Genomic DNA, 23,569 nt, shown 5'->3' with positions numbered 1-23,569 from the left:
TATTTCAATGTCCTATGTAAAACATATAGACCCATTGTAGAAGGAGTACCTTTTGCGCATCAAATGGACCTTGAATGTGAAGGCTTGATTCAAGTTGTTTTTGCCCAAATATCCATGCAAATAGCTGTGGAATCCTAACAGATTTAACTCAATGAATAGCCTATATAAATCAATGAATTGCATTGAAAAGCTGGAAGTTACAAAAGAAACTCTCAAAAGCATGAGTTTAAGAAAACTCAATGAGGTAAGGGGGAGATGTTGATATTTATTGTCCACGAGAGAGAGAGAGAGAGAGAGAGAGAGAGAGAGAGAGAGAGAGAGAGAGAGAGAGAGAAACACAACACACACACACACACACACTTACACACATATATTTCAATGTCCTATGCAAAACATATAGACCCATTGTAGAAGGAGTACCTTTTGTGCATCAAATGGACCTTGAATGTGAAGGCTTGATTCAAGTTGTTTTTGACCAAGTATCCATGCAAATAGCCCTGGAATCCTCTGAGATTTGACTCAATGAATGGACTATATTAATCAATGAATGGAATATAAAAGCTGCAAGTTACAAAAGAAACACACAAAGGCATGCGGTTAAGAAAACTCAATGGGGTTAGGGGGAGATGTTGATATTTATCGTCCATAGGAGAGAGAGAGAGAGAGAGAGAGAGAGAGAGAGAGAGAGAGAGAGAGGAAGAAAATTACAACACATACACACACACACACAAATATATTTCAATGTCCTTTTCAAAGCATATAGACCCATTGTAGAAGGAGTACCTTTTGCGCATCAAATGGACCTTGAATGTGAAGGCTTGATTCAAGTTGTTTTTGCCCAAGTATCGATGAAAATAGCCCTGGAATCCTTTAAGATTTGACTCAATGAATGGCATATAAAAGCTCTAAGTTACAAAAGAAACTCACAAAAGCATGAGGTTAAGAAAACTCAATAAGGTGAGGAGAGAGAGAGAGAGAGAGAGAGAGAGAGAGAGAGAGAGAGAGAGAGAGAGAGAGAGAGAGAGAGAGAAAGAAGAAGAAAAACACAACACACACACACACACACATATATATCAATGTCCTATGCAAAACATATAGACCCAATGTAGAAGGCATACTTTTTACGCATCAAATGGACCTTGAATGTGAATGCTTGATTCAAGTTGTTTTTACCCAAGTATTCATGCAAAAAGCCCTCGAATCCTTTGAGATTTGACTCAAGGAATAGCCTATATAAATCAATGAATGGCATACAAAAGCTATAAGTTACAAAAGAAACTCACAAAAGCATGAGGTTAAGAAATATTAATGGGGTTAGGGGGAGATGATGATATTTATCATCCACCATAGAAGAGAGAGAGAGAGAGAGAGAGAGAGAGAGAGAGAGAGCACACACACACACACACACACACCATAGGAGAGAGAGAGAGAGAGAGAGAGAGAACACACACACACACACACACACACACATAAACATTTATTTCAATTTCCTATGCAAAACATATAGACCCATTGTAGAAGACGTACCTTTTCTGCATCATATGGACCTTGAATGTGAAGGCTTGATTCAAGTTGTTTTTGCCCAAGTATCCATGCAAATAGCCTTGGAATCCTTTGAGATTTGACACAATGAATGGCCTATATAAATCAATGAATGGAATATAAAAGCTGCAAGTTATAAAAGAAACTCACAAAGGCATGCAATTAAGAAAACTCAATGGGGTTAGAGGGAGATGTTGATATTTATCATCCATAGGAGAGAGAGAGAGAGAGAGAGAGAGAGAGAGAGAAAGAAAAACACAACACACACACACACACACACATTGCAACGTCCTATGCAAAACATATACACTCAGTGTAGAAGGCGTACCTTTTGCAGATCAAATGGACCTTGAATGTGAAGGCTTGATTCAAGTTGTTTTTACCCAAGTATCCATGAAAATAGCCCTGGAATCCTTTGAGATTTGAATCAATGAATAGCCTATATAAATCAATGAATGGCATATAAAAGCTGTAAGTTACAAAAGAAACTTACAAAAGCATGACGTTAAGAAACATTCATGGGGTGAAGGGGAGATGATGATATTTATCATCCACAAAAGAGAGAGAGAGAAAGAAAAACACAGCACACACACACACACATACACATATTTCAATGTCCTATGCAAAACATATAGACCCATTGTAGAAGGAGTACCTTTTGTGTATCAAATGGACCTTGAATGTCAAGGCTTGATTCAAGTTGTTTTTGCCCAAGTATCCATGTAAATAGCCCTAGAATCCTTTAAGATTTGACTAAATGATTGGCCTATATAAATCAATGAATGGCATATAAAAGCTGTAAGTTTAAAAAAAACTCACAAAAGCATGAGGTTAAGAAAAATCAATGGGGTAAGGGGGAGATGATGATATTTATCATCCATAGGAGAGAGAGAGAGAGAGAGAGAGAGAGAGAGAGAGAAAGAAAAACACAACATACACACACACACACACACACACACACACACATATATTTCAATGTCCTATGTAAAACATATAGACCCATTGTAGAAGGAGTACCTTTTGCGCATCAAATGGACCTTGAATGTGAAGGCTTGATTTAAGTTGTTTTTAACAAAGTATCCGTGCAAATAGCCCTGGACTCCTTTGAGGTTTGACTCAATAAATGGCCTATATAAATCAATGGGTGGCATATAAAAGCTGTAAGTTACAAAAGAAACTTCTAAAAGCATGAGGTTAAGAAACATCAATGGGTGAGGGGGAGATGATGATATTTATTGTTCACAAGAGAGACAGAGAGAGAGAGAGAGAGAGAGAGAGAGAGAGAGAGAAAGAAAAACACAACACACACACACACACACATACACAAATATTTCAATGTCCTATGTAAAACATATAGACCCATTGTAGAAGGAGTACCTTTTGCACATCAAATGGACCTTGAATGTGAAGGCTTGATTCAGGTTGTTTCTTTCCAAGTATCCATGCAAATAGCCCTGGAATCCTTTGAGATTTCACTCAATGAATGGCCTATATAAATCAATGAATGGAATATAAAAGCTGTAAGTTACAAAAGAAACTCACAAAAGCATGAGGTTAAGAGAACTCAATGGGGTTAGGGGGAGATGTTGATATTTATCACCCCACAAGAGAGAGAGAGAGAGAGAGAGAGAGAGAGAGAGAGAGAGAGAGAGAGAGAGAGAAGGAAAAAGAAAAACACAACACACACACACGCGCGTGCGCGTGCATGTGCCCATACATATTTCAATGTCCAATGCAAAACATATAGACCCATTGTAAAAGGAGTAGCTTTTGCACATCAAATGAACCTTGAATTTGAAGGCTTGATTCAAGTTGTTTTTGCCCAAGTATCCATGCAAATAGCGCTTGAATCCTTCGAGATTTGATTCAAGATATGGCCTATATGAATCAATGAATGGCATATAAAAGCTCTAAGTTACAAAAGAAACTCACAAAAGCATGAGGTTGAGAAAAATGAATGGGGTGAGGGGGAGATGATGATATTTATCGTCCACAAGAGAGAGAGAGAGAGAGAGAGAGAGAGAGAGAGAGAGAAACACAACACACACACACACACACACACACACGCATTTCAATGTCCTATGCAAAACATATAGACCCATTGTAGAAGGAGTACCATTTGCGCATAAAATGGACCTTGAATGTGAAGGCTTGATTCAATCCAGATATACAATAGAGAGAGAGAGAGAGAGAGAGAGAGAGAGAGAGAGAGAGAGAGAGAGAGAGACAACACACACACACACACACACACACACACTTCAATGTCCTATGCAAAACATATAGACCCATTGTAGAAGGAGTACCTTTTGTGCATCAACCTTGAATGTGAAGGCTTGGTTCAAGTTGTTTTTGCCCAAGTATCCATGCAAATAGCCCTGGAATCCTTTGAGATTTGACTCAATGAATGGCCTATATAAATCAATGAATGGCATATAAAAGCTTTAGGTTTTAAAAGAAACTCACAAAAGCATGAGGTTAAGAAAAATCAATGGGGTGAGGGGGAGATGATGATATTTCTCGTCGCTCGTCCACCCACAGGAGAGAGAGAGAGAGAGAGAGAGAGAGAGAGAGAGAGAGAGAGAGAGAGAGAAACACAACATACACACACACACACACACATATATATATATTTCAATATCCTATGTAAATTATATAGACCCATTGTAGAAGGACTCACTGCATCCAAATGAGGCTTTCTAGGGCTCTGCATAAACTGACTCACTAGCCCCACAGCATAACTTAAATCCGGGCGTGTGATAGTCATATATATGAGACTACCAACCATCTTCCTGTACATAGAAGGATCATCCAATTCCTCGCCATAATCAGCCCGCAACTTCACATTTTGCTCCAATGGTGTACTCATAGGCTTACACCCTATCATGCCATACTTTGCCAACATATCCAATGCATATTGGCGCTGTACTAACCAAGTACCTGCATGATCTTTGACCACTTCTATTCCAAGAAAGTATCTCAACTCACCAAGGTCTTTCATGTCGAATTGCCCACTCAAAGCTTTCTTGACATGCATCACATCTGCACCATGATCACCTGTGATAATCAAGTCATCCACATAGATGACAAGTAAAACAATCCCATGCTGTGTCTTCTTCACATAGAGTGAAGAATCTGCTGTAGAAATGTGAAAACCAAGTGAGATAAGATATCTGCTCATCTTATCACTCCAAGCACGAGGTGCTTGCTTTAGGCCATACAATGCCTTTTTCAATCTGCATACGTGAGTGGGATATCTAGGGTGTACATACCCTTCTGGCTGTGCCATATACACTTCCTCTTGTAGATCTCCATTCAGAAATGCATTTTTGACATCCATCTGATGCATTTCCTAGCCATTAGCTACAGCCATAGCAATGACTGCTCTTACTGTGCCCATCTTAGCCACTGGACTAAACGTCTCATCATAGTCCAATCCTTGGGTCTGTGCATAACCCTTTGCTACCAATCTTGCTTTATGTCTCTCAATAAAACCATCAGATTTGCACTTCACTTTGTAAACCCATTTACATCCAATAACATTCTTGTCCTTTGGTAATGCAACCAAGTCCCATGTATCATTATGGACCAATGCGTCCATCTCAACATCCATTGCTTTCTCCCATACATGCTCTCCAATAGCCTCTGTATAGCATGTAGGCTCCACATGCTTCACCATAGATGTCATGTATGCATAATGCATAGCAAAATCTCGATATGTCAATCTGTCAACGGGATATCTGACTCTCTGGGATCTCCGCAATGCATGCGGGTCACTCTATACACCTGTAACTCTAGCATGTGGTGGCACATATCTGTCCTGCCTAGCACCAGGTGTGCGTAAAATAGGTATGCCAAGCTCCTCATCCAAACTCTCAGAACTAGATGACTCATAACCTGTGATTCCAATTCCTTCGACTTTCTTCTTTCCTTTATCCATAGCACTGCTCCCAGTGCTCACACTCTCATGCCTCAAACGTCCTGACCATGGACGTACACTGCTACTCTCAGCCTCTACTCGCAGCCTCTACTGCTGGCCCAGACATAGTAGTAGAACTAGAACTTGCTTGTGGTGGCAAGTTCACATGCACATCAGCCTCAAGTGACTCAATGACACCTTCATCTTTTGCTTTGTACCAACTAGCAAGCTCATCAAACACCACATCACGTGAGATGACCACTTGTCTAGTTTGTGGATTATAACATTTCTATGCCTTTCGATCCTGTGCATATCCAACAAATACACATTTCTCTGCCTTAGGATCCAACTTCCTTCTTCTTTCATCAGGCACATGTACATAAGCTATGCATCCAAAAACTTTAAGGTGTCCAATGTCTGGCCTATAACCTGTAAGCCGCATCTCTGGCGTGCTTCCATGATTGGCTGCTGTAGGTGTTTTGTTCAGTATATACACTGCAATAGCACATGCTTCTGCCCAATAGTAATCTGGCATGCTCTTTTCATTGAGCATCGCCCTAGCCACTTCACATATGACTCTATTCTTTCTCTCAGCCACACCATTCTGCTGAGGTGGATACCTGCAAGTCAATTGTGTAAGATTCCTCTCCCACCCCCTTTTTGATGTCTAGTATCTTTCCCTGTAATCAATCCCTCTTCAGAAATATAAAAGACTTGTTTCTAACTGTTTTAACCTAGAGAGAGAAAATATTCTAGAGAGAGAATATTCAGATTTTTAATATTTTTGGATAGAAAATTATCTCATCTTATTAAAATAAGTTTCCCTGAAACAGAAATTCAAAAAGAACTTTCCAATGTGCAATTGGAATTAATTGGAAATGTGTATAAAGGACCTTAGTCTAAGGGTCTAGATTTTCAGAAATTTTTGGATTATGGTCCAATTAAGGTTCCTATGGACCAATAGCATCAATCCATGTGTAGGGAGGAGATAAATCCAATTTGAAAAAGAAGATACCCAAAAATGAGTAAATACTCACATAAGATGAAGAGTTGAAAATGTACAAGGTTTATTAGTAAAAAATTATGAGCAATATTAAAAGTATGACATATGTAAGGAAGGGGAGTTCTTTAAAGGAGGTGCATATTTCACATAAGATGAAGAGTTGAAAATGTACAAGGTTTATTAGTAAAAAATTATGAGCAATATTAAAAGTATGACATATGTAAGGAAGAGGAGTTCTTTAAAGGAGGTGCATATTTCACATAAGATGAAGAGTTGAAAATGTACAAGGTTTATTAGTAAAAAATTATGAGCAATATTAAAAGTATGACATATGTAAGGAAGGGGAGTTCTTTAAAGGAGGTGCATATTTCACATAAGATGAAGAGTTGAAAATGTACAAGGTTTATTAGTAAAAAAACTATGAGCAATATTAAAAATATGACATATGTAAGGAAGGGGAGTTCTTTAAAGGAGGTGCATATTTCACATGCTTGAATGAGTTTTAAACTCATAAAAATTGAGATATTTCATCTCTCCTCTCTCCTCATTCAAGTCTAGTTCCAAAAAGTTAGCTTAACTGACCTAAAAATGGTCAAATATTGACCAAACTGATTTAGAAAATTCTAGAATCAGTTTGTTTGGTTAGGAGCTCAATTTTTCCTATAAATAGAAGCCTCCCCCTTGTTGAAAAATAGTTAGTGTTTATGCATCGTTACTCTACTCCACCTAAGCCAAGAACTATGAATTCATTTAATAATTCACTAGTTTTTGGAGCTTCCCTCTTTCTTCAATCCATATTAGTGGCTCCATCAACATACTTAACCAATTGATTGGTTGGGGGCCTCTACCGTGAACAAAGAATCAAGCAAGTTGTAAGGTAATTAGTGAATATTTTTCATTTATGTTTAAATTCTAATGATTCTTATGTAAATTCTCTCTCTCACTCAAGAAATGGTCATACTCATGACCCATTCTCAATCCAAATCAAGCTTTTCATAAAGCTTTTCCTTAACCCAAGATTAAGCTATGCTTGAGGCCAAATTAATGGCTTTTTCTTATGCTTTTAGTTTATGTATATTGATGATTCAATCCATTATGGATTGAGGATCCAATTAGAGAATCATTTTAATTTTTTCCTTAATGATAAGCTTTATCCCTTAGAAAAATTGAGATTTTTCAGTCATAGCAGCGGAGCTATGGCAAAATTTTTATAAAAATTATGCATAAAAAAATTTTCATTCAAAGCATAAAAAGAGGACTTCCTACCATATTCTAGGAATCATCATCCTAGATTAATTGAAAGAATTTCATTATAATCATGGAGAAATTGAATTTTAATATTATGCATAAAGGATAAATTTTTATATCAAAAGTGTTATTTTTACCATTTTTATTTTCATGCATAGAAGTATGCATAATGGATAAATTTTTATATCAAAAGTGTTACTTTTATCATTTTTAATTTTCATGCATAGAAGTATGCATAAAGGAAAATTTTTATATCAAAAGTGTTACTTTTATCATTTTTAATTTTCATGCATAAAAGTATGCATAAAGGAAAATTTTTATATCAAAAGTGTTACTTTTATCATTTTTAATTTTCATGCATAGAAGTATGTATAAAGGAAAACTTTTTATATCAAAAGTGTTACTTTTATCATATTGGATTTCATGCATATAGGTATGCATAAAAGATATTCTTTTTATACTAAAAGTATGATTTTCCTCATAATTGGATTTTATGCTTAACTTAGATGCATAAGAGAAATTCTTTTATTCTAAAAGTATAATTCCCTACCAAATTGAAATCATGCATAAGAAGATGCATAAAAGATTGATTTTAATTTCGAAAGTGTTAGTCTCCCTAAATGGAATTTATGTATAAATAAATGTGTAGAGAAATCTTATATCAAATAAAAGAATTCTCTTTAAAAAAAAAAAAAGATATGAAATGTGATAAGATGTGATAAGAGGTGTATGAGATGTGATAAGAATTGATAAGATGCGTATGGAAAGTGATAGGATGTGATAAGAGGTGTGATAAGAGGTGATAAGATGCTTATGAAATAAGTTAGGATGTGATAAGATGAATTAAGATGTGTATGGGGGGATGAGGTAAGAAGTGTATGTGATAGGATAAGATGTATATGGGCTGTGATAGGGCGAGAATGGATGTGATGTAAAAGATTAGATGTGAAGGTATATGGGGTTATATAAATGGGAATGTGAAAATGGATGTATGTATGTGGATGTGTGGATATGGAGATGGGAGTGTGGATGTATGAACATGAAAATGGATATATGCATGAAGATGTATATACATAGATGTAAATGTGGATGTAGATGTGGATGTATAGATGTGAATGGATGTGGATGCATGTATGTGAATGTGAATGTAGATGTGAATGTGGAATGTGGATGTATAGATGTGGATGTATGGGAATGTGGATGTGGATGTATGTGAATGTGAATGTAGATGTGAATGTGGAATGTGGATGTATAGATGTGGATGTATGGGAATGTGGATGTGGATGTATGTGAATGTGAATGTAGATGTGGATGTATAGATGTGAATGTGGAATGTGGATGTGGATGTATGTATGTGTGTGGATGTAGATGTGGATGTATGGATGTGTATGTATGAATGTGGATATGGGATGTGGATGTATAAATGAGGATGTGAAAATGGAGGTAAGCATGTAGATGTGGATGCATGTATGTGAATGTGAATGTAGATGTGAATGTGGAATGTGGATGTATAGATGTGGATGTATGGGAATGTGGATGTGGATGTATGTGAATGTGAATGTAGATGTGGATGTATAGATGTGAATGTGGAATGTGGATGTGGATGTATGTATGTATGTGGATGTAGATGTGGATGTATGGATGTGTATGTATGAATGTGGATATGGGATGTGGATGTATAAATGAGGATGTGAAAATGGAGGTAAGCATGTAGATGTGGATGCGTGGATGTGAATGTGGATGTGGATGTGGATGTGGATATGGATGTGTATGTATGAATGTGGATATGGGATGTGGATATATAAATGAGGATGTGAAAATGGAGATAAGCATGTAGATGTGGATGTATGGATGTGAATGTGGATGTGGATGTGGATGTATGGATGTGGATATGGATGTGAATATATGATATGTGATGTGAAGGAATCTGAAGTGAAGAGATGGAAAAGGAGGTGATTGGATGAGTACACATATACATGGAATGTGGAATAAGTAATGTGGATTAATGAGGGATAATGTGGAAAAATGAGAGTTAATATAGAAACTGTATTTGTAAACTGTTTGTAAATGCTGTTTGTAAATGGCTGTTTTATGTCAAGAATGCTGGGGAAGCATTTTGACCGTCTTGTGATTAAGGTCGTGGAGACCTAACTGATAAAGTTGCAACTGCTGACGGAGAGTCAATGGAGAACGTCTCGCGTAGCAAGGTCGACCGAGGTCTTGACCAGCCTCGGTTCGATTAAAATGGTGAGCTTCCGGTACGGTGGATGAGGGACCAAGGAAGCGGCCTATGAGTGAAGCGCTAGGTCACCTGCGAAGGATCCTAGAGGGTGCTGACTATACGGTGCTCGGGCTCTGGGTCGCCTAGGATACCCACGCGTGCGTCGAGGAAGATATTGAAACAAGGAGTAAGAGTTGTTTTGTGAAACCGGGCATGGATCTGGTTGACTGACCTTGCTGGTCCTCAACGGATGAGTCCATGGCTCTTTTATATGGATCTGTTGGTTGATCTTGCTGATCTTCAACGAGAGTCCATCTTGATAAGTGATTATATTGCCGAGTATTATGGGCTAGGAACTATGGAAACGGCCTCTGTGTGGACAGGTGGTGAGCGTTCTAGTTGCCAATGATGCCATAGATACTCTGATGAAGGAATGATGGGAAATTATGAATCAACTGGATAAATTGGGAGATTGTGATCAGTGGTACTATGGTTTCATTAAAGGATTGTTTTAAAGTTAGCTGATGCTAAGAAAAAGGCAATTTTCATATTGGGTGTGTAAGTGGTGTGGCTAGTTTTATGTTTGCATGAAATTCCGGCTAGGGGGCCTTGGAACTCTTTTCCTTGGTACCCGGGACAAAACCTAACCAAATTCCAAATTGGATCCCATCACTACAGTGGTTGGGTGGTTGGCTAACCCATGGGATCGGATGGGGTTAGGCTGGACTGATGGATCCGTAAATCGAGATTTAATTTCTATTATTACGATAGATGAAGTAAATCCTGGATAGAAATTGTTCTATGGATAGGAATCAACGGCTGTGCCTCTTGATGGGGAAAAAAGCGTTGATCCCAATGATCCAAGTGCAAGTTTCTTCCTTGATTGACCAAGTACCGTTAAAGGTGCAGTCAGATCAGTTGATCCGTAATGATCTTGACTACGTTAGAGTAAAGAGTTATCCTGGTGGAATCGCCCATGCTTTCCTGGTAAAGGAAGTTTTTCTGGTTTCGGTTTTGGACAAACCGACGGATTAGTCTCTTGTCCGGATATCCGTTGGGCGAGGCCCCGAGTGTGAGACCCCTACCCACGCATAATGTGTTACTTCCGCTGCCAGTATCCTGAATCCGTTGCTCGGTGGGAACAGGGATCTCACAGTTGGTATCAGAGCATTTGGTTAACAAAGATCAACTGAGAAGACAAATATGTCAAAAAATTATCAAGAAACACAAAAAGATTATAATTGTGTGATATAATTCATACAATTTGATATTCAAACTGAAATTCGTAACTTGGTAATTGGGTCTTCAGATGGAAGTACCGCAATTATACAGAATCCCTGACTTGCTTGAGGCCTAGACATGATGGTATTTACCTTATAATTCCAAGGGCCGTGACTACCCGTATATACCGAGAGTATACTGCAGCTCTTTACTGACAGTATATACGAGTAAATCTAAGACTTGAAATTATAAGCGTTAATGCTATCGAGAGGATGATTTCGAATGTGGTTGATATGATTTTTAATTCTGTTTGAGAATTGATGAATTGATTTGGATTCTGATTGAAAAATGATGATCCTTGAAATTTGGTTGAAATGTAATAAGCTGAGCGAAACCTCAATGAGGATGAATGGGACGAGTCCCTGTGATGATATTCATAACTAGGATGATGATAATGAATTCAGCAAATCACTATGAGATTAGTGGGTTGTGCTGTCAGATTGCTGCTGTTAATACTTGATCGGTAGATCAAGTTAAGGGATGTCAAATTGAGGACTTGCTTGACTGAATTTCCGTGGAGGAATGTTCCGAAGGAAACTTTTCGGTCTAATGGACCATTATCATGTTAAAGATATGAATGATATAATCTGAATGAATTGTTATTTAATGATGAGTTCTATATAAGGGATATTTATCCTAGTGTTCTGTTGGGTTGACCAGAATATAAGGAACCCCAGAATAAAATTGGATCTTAAGAAAAAGAGCTGTCCTCTACCTTGCGAGATGAGGACATCTCGCACTTTTTAAGTGGGGTAGAATGTAAGATTCCTCCCCAACCTTCGAGGTATACAGGAGTAAGAATCTCCCTTTCTGATCTTATAATTATTCCCTCTCTAAAATAAAAGAAAGTTTCTGTTTAAAAAAGGAAGACCCTTTTCCTAGAATACTTCTCAGGAGTCACGCCTATTTTAAGGATTCAGAACAATGAGTTCAGAAGTGAAAATCGGTGTTTTGGATACCAAGGTTTTGGTTTTCATTCGAGTACGGCCCAAAAGAAGTTCTTTATCTATTGGGGAATTTAAGAAGTTATCCCCCAGATATTGTGAGCCTTATATCTGAATTCAATGAAAGTAGGTGACTTAGCCTACAAGCTTCTTTTATCTCTTCATCTCAAAATTCTTAATGCCTTCTATAGAAAAATGTGTCAAACCCAAATCATGGAAAGACGGTAAAACTTCAGTGGCAAGTTACCGTTGGCTTCTAAGTTACGCTAGCTCCTTCCTTTATATAAGTCGTAACTTTTACTTGTCGCTCACAGTAATCTTACTTCCATCGATCTCCTTTCTTTCTTAATCTCCTTCATGGCTTGGCAACAAGAACTAGTTTTATCCATAATGATTCCTCACCTTCAAGACGCAAGTGAATCTGTGAAGAAGGATTTTATAGAGCAGTATGAGCGCTCACTTTTCCCTCACTTGGGAACTTCTGTAGCGCAAACCAAATGGCGGACCTATCAAAACATAACTAGGGTAACACCCTGGGGTCAGCAGCACTTTCGTAACAATGTCCGCTTGGCCATGGTTATTGAAGCTTTGGGTTTGGGTCCCCGATACTACTGCGTCATGAGATCAAGGCATCCTGGGTTTTCTGAGCGGGTCTTCTTACTGGCGTGTTTTCTTCCTCATGAGAAGATATGTCTTTACCCCGTTTTTGGCTTGCCTCTCAGAGGTCCTTTTGTTAGAACACCTCATACCACTGAGATAGGCGCAGCAATAACCCACAGAATTATTCCCATAGATGAGTTACCTTATACTTGTGCAGCTTGTGAGGACTGCTTTTGTGATCATATGATGGACGGGCTTATGGAAGTGTAAAGAGTCTTCTATCTTTACTGTATAAGTTTCGAGAATGAATAAAGTTTAAGTCTTGTTCTTATTTTGAATCTTGCTCTCTTTAAGACGTTTCTTGATGGTTAATCTTGATTAAAATTCTTCTCTAAGTCTCATATTCGTGCATCTTGCGAAATTATCCCAGTTTGCGAGATGAGGACATCTCGCATTTTTTAAGTGGAAGATTCCTCTCCCACCCCCTTTTTGATGTCTAGTATCTTTCCCTGTAATCAATCCCTCTTCAGAAATATAAAAGACTTGTTTCTAACTGTTTTAACCTAGAGAGAGAAAATATTCTAGAGAGAGAATATTCAGATTTTTAATATTTTTGGATAGAAAATTATCTCATCTTATTAAAATAAGTTTCCCTGAAACAGAAATTCAAAAAGAACTTTCCAATGTGCAATTGGAATTAATTGGAAATGTGTATAAAGGACCTTAGTCTAAGGGTCTAGATTTTTAGAAATTTTTGGATTATGGTCCAATTAAGGTTCCTATGGACCAATAGCATCAATCCATGTGTAGGGAGGAGATAAATCCAATTTGAAAAAGAAGATACCCAAAAATGAGTAAATACTCACATAAGATGAAGAGTTGAAAATGTACAAGGTTTATTAGTAAAAAATTATGAGCAATATTAAAAGTATGACATATGTAAGGAAGGGGAGTTCTTTAAAGGAGGTGCATATTTCACATAAGATGAAGAGTTGAAAATGTACAAGGTTTATTAGTAAAAAATTATGAGCAATATTAAAAGTATGACATATGTAAGGAAGAGGAGTTCTTTAAAGGAGGTGCATATTTCACATAAGATGAAGAGTTGAAAATGTACAAGGTTTATTAGTAAAAAATTATGAGCAATATTAAAAGTATGACATATGTAAGGAAGGGGAGTTCTTTAAAGGAGGTGCATATTTCACATAAGATGAAGAGTTGAAAATGTACAAGGTTTATTAGTAAAAAAACTATGAGCAATATTAAAAATATGACATATGTAAGGAAGGGGAGTTCTTTAAAGGAGGTGCATATTTCACATGCTTGAATGAGTTTTAAACTCATAAAAATTGAGATATTTCATCTCTCCTCTCTCCTCATTCAAGTCTAGTTCCAAAAAGTTAGCTTAACTGACCTAAAAATGGTCAAATATTGACCAAACTGATTTAGAAAATTCTAGAATCAGTTTGTTTAGTTAGGAGCTCAATTTTTCCTATAAATAGAAGCCTCCCCCTTGTTGAAAAATAGTTAGTGTTTATGCATCGTTACTCTACTCCACCTAAGCCAAGAACTATGAATTCATTTAATAATTCACTAGTTTTTGGAGCTTCCCTCTTTCTTCAATCCATATTAGTGGCTCCATCAACATACTTAACCAATTGATTGGTTGGGGGCCTCTACCGTGAACAAAGAATCAAGCAAGTTGTAAGGTAATTAGTGAATATTTTTCATTTATGTTTAAATTCTAATGATTCTTATGTAAATTCTCTCTCTCACTCAAGAAATGGTCATACTCATGACCCATTCTCAATCCAAATCAAGCTTTTCATAAAGCTTTTCCTTAACCCAAGATTAAGCTATGCTTGAGGCCAAATTAATGGCTTTTTCTTATGCTTTTAGTTTATGTATATTGATGATTCAATCCATTATGGATTGAGGATCCAATTAGAGAATCATTTTAATTTTTTCCTTAATGATAAGCTTTATCCCTTAGAAAAATTGAGATTTTTCAGTCATAGCAGCGGAGCTATGGCAAAATTTTTATAAAAATTATGCATAAAAAAATTTTCATTCAAAGCATAAAAAGAGGACTTCCTACCATATTCTAGGAATCATCATCCTAGATTAATTGAAAGAATTTCATTATAATCATGGAGAAATTAAATTTTAATATTATGCATAAAGGATAAATTTTTATATCAAAAGTGTTATTTTTACCATTTTTATTTTCATGCATAGAAGTATGCATAATGGATAAATTTTTATATCAAAAGTGTTACTTTTATCATTTTTAATTTTCATGCATAGAAGTATGCATAAAGGAAAATTTTTATATCAAAAGTGTTACTTTTATCATTTTTAATTTTCATGCATAGAAGTATGCATAAAGGAAAATTTTTATATCAAAAGTGTTACTTTTATCATTTTTAATTTTCATGCATAGAAGTATGCATAAAGGAAAAAATTTTATATCAAAAGTGTTACTTTTATCATATTGGATTTCATGCATATAGGTATGCATAAAAGATATTCTTTTTATACTAAAAGTATGATTTTCCTCATAATTGGATTTTATGCTTAACTTAGATGCATAAGAGAAATTCTTTTATTCTAAAAGTATAATTCCCTACCAAATTGAAATCATGCATAAGAAGATGCATAAAAGATTGATTTTAATTTCGAAAGTGTTAGTCTCCCTAAATGGAATTTATGTATAAATAAATGTGTAGAGAAATCTTATATCAAATAAAAGAATTCTCTTTTAAAAAAAAAAAGATATGAAATGTGATAAGATGTGATAAGAGGTGTATGAGATGTGATAAGAATTGATAAGATGCGTATGGAAAGTGATAGGATGTGATAAGAGGTGTGATAAGAGGTGATAAGATGCTTATGAAATAAGTTAGGATGTGATAAGATGAATTAAGATGTGTATGGGGGGATGAGGTAAGAAGTGTATGTGATAGGATAAGATGTATATGGGTTGTGATAGGGCGAGAATGGATGTGATGTAAAAGATTAGATGTGAAGGTATATGGGGTTATATAAATGGGAATGTGAAAATGGATGTATGTATGTGGATGTGTGGATATGGAGATGGGAGTGTGGATGTATGAACATGAAAATGGATATATGCATGAAGATGTATATACATAGATGTAAATGTGGATGTAGATGTGGATGTATAGATGTGAATGGATGTGGATGCATGTATGTGAATGTGAATGTAGATGTGAATGTGGAATGTGGATGTATAGATGTGGATGTATGGGAATGTGGATGTGGATGTATGTGAATGTGAATGTAGATGTGAATGTGGAATGTGGATGTATAGATGTGGATGTATGGGAATGTGGATGTGGATGTATGTGAATGTGAATGTAGATGTGGATGTATAGATGTGAATGTGGAATGTGGATGTGGATGTATGTATGTATGTGGATGTAGATGTGGATGTATGGATGTGTATGTATGAATGTGGATATGGGATGTGGATGTATAAATGAGGATGTGAAAATGGAGGTAAGCATGTAGATGTGGATGCGTGTATGTGAATGTGAATGTAGATGTGAATGTGGAATGTGGATGTATAGATGTGGATGTATGGGAATGTGGATGTGGATGTATGTGAATGTGAATGTAGATGTGGATGTATAGATGTGAATGTGGAATGTGGATGTGGATGTATGTATGTATGTGGATGTAGATGTGGATGTATGGATGTGTATGTATGAATGTGGATATGGGATGTGGATGTATAAATGAGGATGTGAAAATGGAGGTAAGCATGTAGATGTGGATGCGTGGATGTGAATGTGGATGTGGATGTGGATGTGGATATGGATGTGTATGTATGAATGTGGATATGGGATGTGGATATATAAATGAGGATGTGAAAATGGAGATAAGCATGTAGATGTGGATGTATGGATGTGAATGTGGATGTGGATGTGGATGTATGGATGTGGATATGGATGTGAATATATGATATGTGATGTGAAGGAAGATATTGGAACAAGGAGTAAGAGTTGTTTTGTGAAACCGGGCATGGATCTGGTTGACTGACCTTGCTGGTCCTCAACGGATGAGTCCATGGCTCTTTTATATGGATCTGTTGGTTGATCTTGCTGATCTTCAACGAGAGTCCATCTTGATAAGTGATTATATTGCCGAGTATTATGGGCTAGGAACTATGGAAACGGCCTCTGTGTGGACAGGTGGTGAGCGTTCTAGTTGCCAATGATGCCATAGATACTCTGATGAAGGAATGATGGGAAATTATGAATCAACTGGATAAATTGGGAGATTGTGATCAGTGGTACTATGGTTTCATTAAAGGATTGTTTTAAAGTTAGCTGATGCTAAGAAAAAGGCAATTTTCATATTGGGTGTGTAAGTGGTGTGGCTAGTTTTATGTTTGCATGAAATTCCGGCTAGGGGGCCTTGGAACTCTTTTCCTTGGTACCCGGGACAAAACCTAACCAAATTCCAAATTGGATCCCATCACTACAGTGGTTGGGTGGTTGGCTAACCCATGGGATCGGATGGGGTTAGGCTGGACTGATGGATCCGTAAATCGAGATTTAATTTCTATTATTACGATAGATGAAGTAAATCCCGGATAGAAATTGTTCTATGGATAGGAATCAACGGCTGTGCCTCTTGATGGGGAAAAAAGCGTTGATCCCAATGATCCAAGTGCAAGTTTCTTCCTTGATTGACCAAGTACCGTTAAAGGTGCAGTCAGATCAGTTGATCTGTAATGATCTTGACTACGTTAGAGTAAAGAGTTATCCTGGTGGAATCGCCCATGCTTTCCTGGTAAAGGAAGTTTTTCTGGTTTCGGTTTTGGACAAACCGACGGATTAGTCTCTTGTCCGGATATCCGTGGGCGAGGCCCCGAGTGTGAGACCCCTACCCACGCATAATGTGTTACTTCCGCTGCCAGTATCCTGAATCCGTTGCTCGGTGGGAACAGGGATCTCACAAATTGTCTTCTTATTCCATGCTTCCTCAAGAAATGCTTAAAAGCCTTTGAGGTGTATTCACCACCTCCATCTGTCCTCAAACATTTAATCCAATAGCCATATTGCTTTTCTGCAAAAGCTTTGAAATCCATGAACTTTTCCAATACTTCACTCTTCTCTTTGAGAAAGTATATCCATGTCATCCTGCTGAAATCATCTATGAATGTCACATAGTATAAACTGCCTTTGATAGATGGATTTTGTGCAGGACCCCATACATCACTGTGTACTATCTCAAGTGGCCTGCTACTCATATTTCCTTCTCTAGGAAACCTCAATCTTGCCTGCTTTCCAAACTGACAGGCTTCACAAACATGCATATGTCCATCATATTTGAACCTAGGCAATCCACTGACAATGCCTCTTGTTTGCATGTTCTTTAATCTCTGTATATTAACATGTCTAATCCTCTTATGCCACATATCAATGTCCTGTACCACATTTCTGCTCTTTGAGAACATGGCTGATTTTAGCTCAGGAATTCCAGCATCCAGCTTAAACAATCTGCCTTCTTTCTTGCCTTTAGCAATCACTCTACATCCATGTTTGAAATCTTCAACGAAGCATCCATGCTCGTTGAAATGAACCTGTAATCCCTGTTCCACCATTTGACCAACTGAGGCCAAGCTCTTTGTAATAGAAGGCACATACAATACATCAAACATAGACTTTGTTTGACCATTGTGCATGACCAATGGTACACTTCCAACATGTGTAATGACATGCTGGGTATCATCACCTATTTCCACATAGCCTTTTACATCCATAGGCTTCATATGCTCAAACCATTCACCATGGCATGTCATATGGTTTGATGCTCCTGAGTCCATATACCATGTGTCATCATTCTCAGCATTCGTCATAGAACCCACAACATGCTTCATGGCAAACAAATGATTTGCAGTGCCATCATTACTGCTTGATGCATAGTTTCCACCATGTTGTGCATAATTTCCACCATAATGACCACCACGTTGTGCTCTTCCCCCTCTCAAATCATTCTGTTTGCGGAAACAATCTCTCGCCATATGACCATATTTGCCACAATAATGGCATTCCACATCTTGCATAGAATTTTGTTTGCCTTGCCAACGTCCTCTACCACGCGGGGGTTACCTCTGCCTCGCTGAGGTGCATATCCACGACCACCTCGAGCACCATATGAAGGCTGAAAATTTTGCTGTGGTGGCCTGTCCTGCCATCCACGACCATTACCACCATGTCCACGTGATGTAAATCTCCCCTTGCCTCTAAAACCTCTCTGCGAGTAGAAAGCCTGATTTCTGCCATCATCATGGCTAGTAGATGCATCCAGAAATGAATCACTGAGCTTGATTTCCTCAACCAACAAGAGTGAAACCAACTCATCAAAGTCAGGTAGACCTGTACTCCGAACTAAGATAGATGTATCAAAAGATTTGTATTCCTTGCCAAGACCATGCAAGGTAATATCCACCAAATCATCATCAGGCATGGGGGCATTTATTGTGGCCAATGCATCTGCAAACTTCTTGATTTCTTGCACATAGTCATGTATGCTCCTTTTATTCCTTTTCACATTATGTATCTGCTGTCGTAATTGAGACTTGCGAGCACTCGTATCTGTATCAAACATCTTGACCAAAGTATCCCATGCATCTTTGGGATTCTCAGCATCCTGTATGTGTATGAGCATAGCATCAGAAATACATATAGACAGATAATGCAGCACTTTAAATGCTCTCTCTGACCATTGCTTATGAGCAATAAGCTGCTGCTGTGTAGGTTGTTGAGGTAGCTCAGGCTCTGGCTCAGCACCTGTAATGAGATTCCAAAATCCTTTTCCTTTCAAGAAACTCTTTATCCTGTACTTCCATGCCTGGAAGTTCTTCCTATCCAGCTTTTCACCAACAATCTGAACTGGATTATCCGACATGTTTGCTCAATGCATACACCTTCCGCACACTTCAAATCTGTAAATGAGCCTTCCTCAGCTCAACCACACTCCAATGAATGTTCCAGATACTCCAAGATAGCCAACAAACTCCAAATTTGATGTAGAAAATCAACCTGTATGCATCCAAGATGAACTGTCTCATGCAGTCCGAGATACCCTGTTTTGATGCACTTCCACGGCTCCAAATCACAATGTAGTGGGCAACTTGCATTGACACCTAAACAACCTCAATGTAGAGTATCAACACCATCTGACATGTGTACATATCAATTTTTGAAAACCCCTTTCTCTGTTTTGGAAAAAACCAGAAAAACCAAAAAAACCAGTAGTAATTTAGCTCTAATTTCTTCAATATTTGACCAAATTGAGCAACCAAGCATTCATTAGCTTAGCAATAGTGTCCATCAACTCCATATAAGAGGAATTTGTCCAATTGTATAAGACCAAAGATTAATTGCTCAATTAAAAATGCTCTATTTCTCTGCAACCAGTGGACAGGGTTTTTAATCAGCTCATTCCCAGCTCAATTAAGCATAATTGACCAAACAAATCACATAGCCCTCTTCTCCAATGTGTGTAGCAACTAATTGCTAAAGCAATTGTGAAAGGAACTAAGCAACCAATGAGAAATCGATCTCCTCGTAGCCAACAAATCAAAAAACTGCACTGTTTCCTCTGTTCTGGCTGCGCCGCTTGCTGTGGAGGCCTTTGGGAAGGTTTGAGATGCTAAATGATGAGTTCTACAAGTGCCCAAGACACCTAGGTATATGTGCAACCAGTAAATGGTTGGATTTTAGCCAAAAACTCACTCCAAATGCTTCAATTTTTGACTTGCTTTTCTCTGTTTTGTGAGAGCTCAAAAACCAGAGATTTTCATACATCCAAATGCTTCGAAAATGCTCCAAAATCACAGTAGGGCTTGCATAGAAGTTGCCAATACATGTCTCATTGTCAGATACATGTTTGCATTGCTAGATTTACATGTATTTCCACCATACATCAATGTTTCCAAGCTTTAATGGAAAGCTTTCAAAAACCAGAATTTTGCTTTGCTTTGATTTGCTCTAACTTGCTTTGTTTTTGCCTGTATCACCTGCAATCCGCTCAAGGATGTTTAGAAGACCTTACCCGGTAGGCCAAGCTCTCAGATCTGATAGTATTTGGTGTGCTCCAAGCTTCACAGCTCCAATGGCAAGCTTCACAACTTCTTCTCCCTCTTCACTCACTCACTCATAAACCCTAATAAACAGCACAAGGCTCTGATACCATGTTGAAAGAACGGTAGAGGGGGAGGAGACACACACACAGGAGCAAACCCTAATGTATATTGCAAACCCTAACCATAGAGGGAAGCCATGTCCACTCTCACACAAAGCATAATGCACTAATCCATAATCCACACAACACACTATGAGTTGTGTCCACACTCTACTAACCCTAGCTAATGTCCACACACCATGACCAGCTGGACACGCGGTCATTTATGTCTCACACATGTTCCTACCTAAACTGCCAGCACATAGCATAGCTAGCTCACACTAACATCGAGCTTGAATCTCAACACTAAATTTCATTGTTCTACGCCTAGATACCTCCTGATGGATACTTGGCAAGATACATGTCCACCATGCATTGACCCTGATAGTACTCAACCTGAACATCACGGGGGTTATAGTGCTCCTCCTTTTCAAACTCATTCTAGGTACTTTTATGCTCCCTTAGGTAAAAATTGTTGTGGGCATCACTTTGTCACTTTATTCTATCAACAGCATCACCCATTTCCACATTGTCAAGAGTGTGCACGACTCGTATTAGGAGAAGCTTCACACATTTGTTGGCTATGCTGCTCTTACTTTCGACGATATGGCACGGGCTTAATGAAACAAATTGTGGGAATTACACCCCAACGCCATAACCTTCTTAATGTGAGAGTACCAGAGAAAGGACCAAATCAACGTAGATTACTTGAGGAGGTTCAAGCACAACAATGGAGGGATACATGCATAAATGACTTGCAACCACCTATCTTGCAAGTCCTCCTTCCCCCAGCCTCAACATGTCAATTTTGGATCACTATGAGTACCTATATTGAGCAATTCCAAAATTAAAATTGTCTGCTTAACCTTCCCATAGAACCAATGCCATATTTTAACGAGGAAGCACTCCTTCCTCTACCACCTTCTCCAGAGGCCGGTTTTTGTACAAGGTTGTCCTTGCATCCTGAAGTGATTGATACTATCTTTCCAGCAGAAGTGGACACGGATCCACCACAGTGCAAGGGTAAGCTTATCAACTCCACAATAAGATCAACAAGCCAGGGCACTTTTATCCCACTGGGTTTTTCCCCTCGGTTATATTCGATGATTGGCACCAATAACAAATTTTATTCCTTTCTTTTCTTTTCTTGTTTGTTAATAAACATTTTGCAGAGATTTCAGCTAAACAAGAGCATACAAACACGCCCCAATAGTCCACCTACCGTGCACACAAATTAGGGAGGGGGAGACATGCAATGCCTACAAAGAGCAAAGAGAAGCAATCTGCACAACATCAGCAATGCATCAATGCAAATGCACAACATCAACGAGCACTACAACAGGTGTATTCAAATCATAATCTTTTGTTCTTTATGTGCTTTTAACTTTTGGATATATTGTTTGCATGTTCACACACAGTTGGCTGGTTTAAGTTTTAAATTAGTTGTTAAAATGTGGTAAGTGATTTCTAGATTCTTAGAGGACTTAGTAGAAGGTATTTCTATTTGAAGATGGTGTAGGATATATACCAACGGAGTATGCCAAGTTCTTATGCTCTCGAAGTATATTAGTTGTCCCTAGTGGTAGCTACCTCTTAGGTATGGGCTAGGTGCTAGGATTAATAAAAAATTTACAAAAAACATGACCTAAAAAATATATACAAGTGAATTGAGACATGACGTGTCTACAGCCATGTGGAATGCTTGGTAGGACTTGGGGTTGTCTTAGCACCTTGGGGCCGATGCCTTGGTTTCCATGGGGTGAACACTAACGTCTAAAAGATTCAAAAAAAGACCTTCAAGGACTCTATCGCCTTGATGGATGCTAGTAGGAGTCTGGGATACATTATGGGCCCTCGAGACCGATGCCCTCATCTTCATGGGATACTCCTTATGTCAAAAAGAAAGAAAAGGGTCTGTCGCCCTTGAGATACTTAGCGGCCTTTAGATTCTCTTGGCGGAGGTCTCTTGGCCATTGCTTGGGTCTCATTGGGATGGAACCTTCCTCTTTATTCATCTTTTACACACACACCCAAAAAAAAAAAGAGAAAAGAAGAAGAGGTCCAATCACCATTGCTCATATTTAGGAGTAGGTTTGCCACTTAGGAATAACTTAAATACTTGTAGGACATTGAGATTGCGGTCATAACCTGTGGTGTGTAAGCACACTTGCCTTTGCATAGCACTATCTACCACTTAGTCTCACTTTGACTAGTCTTTACTCACCTCTTTTAGCACTCTTTAAAACTCTAATCAGCCTTTCACTTGTATGCTCACGTGTGAGATTGTCATTGCTGGTCTTTTTTTCACTAAAAGGCTTTACTTGTATCCATTGTTTTTTGTAGCTTTTGCTTCTACCGCGCTCGAGGACGTGCGCAAAATAGGAAGGGGGAAGTGTTGCGTGACAAGTTTATTTAGGGCTCTTGTAAAGAGTTCCAAGTTGTAGATGAGTGAGGGCTTGATTCAAGTCATTTTTGCCCAAGTATCCATGCAAATAGCCCTGGAATATTTTGACATTTGACTCAATGAGTGGCCTATATAAACCCATGAATGGCATATAAAAGCTGTAAGTTACAAAAGAAACTCACAAAAGCAT

The sequence above is a fragment of the Cibotium barometz genome, chromosome 6 (genome assembly GCF_041138505.1).
Source record: "Cibotium barometz isolate CiBa-2024 chromosome 6, ASM4113850v1, whole genome shotgun sequence".
NCBI lineage: Eukaryota > Viridiplantae > Streptophyta > Polypodiopsida > Cyatheales > Cibotiaceae > Cibotium > Cibotium barometz.
Note: the sequence above shows the minus strand (reverse complement) of the source record.